Below are 2,326 nucleotides of genomic sequence, written 5' to 3' on the forward strand. Positions count from 1 at the left end.
GGATTCCAGGACAGATGATCTCTTCAGGACCACTGGTGAGAGTGGCGATACTGGGAGGGTGGAGGGAAGGTGGGGTAGAAAGGGGAAACCGATTACAAGAATCTACATATAACTTCCTCCTTGGGTGACGGACAACACAAGAGTGGGTGAAGGGAGACGTCAGACAGTGTAAGATATAACAAAATAATAATAATTTATAAATTATCAAGGGTTCATGAGGGAGGGGGAGGGAGAGTGGAAATGAGGAGTTGATATCAAGGGCTTACGTAGAAAGCAAATGTTTTGAGAATGATGATGGCAACAAATGTACAAAAGTGCTTGACACAATGGATGTATGTATCGATTGTGATAAGAGTTGTACGAGTCCCCAATAATATGATTTTTTTAAATGGAAATAATTTGAATAATTATCTTGGTAATTGATTCATAAAACAGAAAGAAAATCACAATGGATTCTGCTTAGTCCTTTTCACATATTCAATACTTTATGTAAAAAATAACAATAAAAATGGATAAATATTCATTCAGTTTTTTCAACATTCTAGTACAAATATTTTCAGACAATTTTAAAGTTTTAGGACCAGAACTGTGACGATATTCAGCTTAGATTATTTTAACAAACATTTAAAATAAGATTGAAGAAAATATATAACTAAAAATTTCTCCTGTGATATGAAGTTAAACTATGATAAAACAAATGACAACAACAAATGCTTATACATCTAAGAAAAGCTAACCTTTTCAATTAGGGCTTCCCAGTATGTTGCAGGGAAAACTAAGATTGACGTCCCACTCCCAGAGTTACAGTCTCAGATATCCACAGGGGCAGTACTGCCTTCTGATATGAGCACAGGGTCGCTCTGAGTGGGCATCGACTCAATGGAAGTGAATTTGTTTTTTTTAAGGAAAGTTGATCAAGATAGATTTTTTTATTCCATAAAAATATATATTGCCAGCTGAGAAATTTTATTATGGGGCATTTTTCTATCACATATAATAATGCCCCATCTACCAAGGAAATGGTCATACAAGTTATCAAATTTTGGAAGTAACTAGCTAATTAATCAGGCTATTGTTATTAGATATTAAGGAGTGAGTTTTTACTCATATTAACAACAGAATGAAACATCACTCAGTGTTATGCCATCCTCACAATTGTTTTTATATTTGAGCCCATAGTTGCAGCCACTGTATCAACCCATTTTTGTGAGGCTCGCCTCATTTTCTGTTGCCCTTCTACCTTACCAAGCATGATCTTTTTCAAGCACTAGTTTCTCTAGATAACATGTCCAAAGAATGTGAGAAGACTTGACTTCCTTGGACCTAAGGAGCATTCTAGCTGTAATTCTTCCAAAACAGTTTTGTTTGTTATCAGAACAGGTCATTAGGAATATTCTGTCTTTCTTTTTAATTAATTAATTTAAGTCTTTTCTGCCATGTTTTCACAAAATTACAGGAAGTATGGTTTGTTGTGGTGGCAGTTCTTATTACTTTATTTTTGTTCTTCTCTACTTAAATGTGGCCAGTGATCTCAGTTGGTATGAGTATACCACCTTTTAAACAGCCTTTAAAATTAACCTATATCTCTATCCATATCTATCTATCTATCTATCTATCTATCTATCTATCTATCTATCTATCTATCTATCTGTCTGTCTATCTATCTATCATCATTTTTGTTAGTTGCCATTATGTCTCTTCTGACTCATAGTCACCCTGTGCACAACAGAACAAATCACTGCCTTGTCTTGCCCCATCCCACAATTGTTCTTATGCTTGAGCCCATTGTTACAGCCACAGTGTTAACCCATCTCATGGAGGCCCTTCCTCTCTTTTGCTGCCCCTCTACTTTAACATGAACAATATCATTTTCCAGCGACTGGTCTTTCCTGACAACCTGTGCAAAAATATGTAAGATGAAACCTTGGCATCCTTGCCTCTAAAGATCACTCTGGGCTTTGTTGCTTCTGGACTAGATCGCCGCTGGTTTACTTTCAAGCCTTTAAGTACCCAGCCGCTATAGGTCTCGATAGCCGGGCACCATCAGCCTTCTTCACCACACTTGCTTGTGCACACACTCGTCTTCAGTGTTTATGTGGGGAAGGTGGTCACACAATGATGGTTTTTGTTCTTTGCTGTCTGCTACCTGATCCCTTCAACACCTCGTGTTCACACAGGCTCATGTGCTTCTTCTCTGTAGGCTTTGTTGTTTCCAAGCTAGATGGCCGCTTGTTTGCCTACAAGCTTTTAAGACCCTAGACACTATATCTTTTAATAGCCAGGCACCATCAGCTTTCTTCACCACATTTGCTTATGCACACGTCTG

The sequence above is a fragment of the Echinops telfairi genome, unplaced genomic scaffold, assembly GCF_000313985.2.
Source record: "Echinops telfairi isolate 266 unplaced genomic scaffold, ASM31398v2 ScPeMD7_7469;HRSCAF=8507_1, whole genome shotgun sequence".
NCBI classification, from domain to species: domain Eukaryota; kingdom Metazoa; phylum Chordata; class Mammalia; order Afrosoricida; family Tenrecidae; genus Echinops; species Echinops telfairi.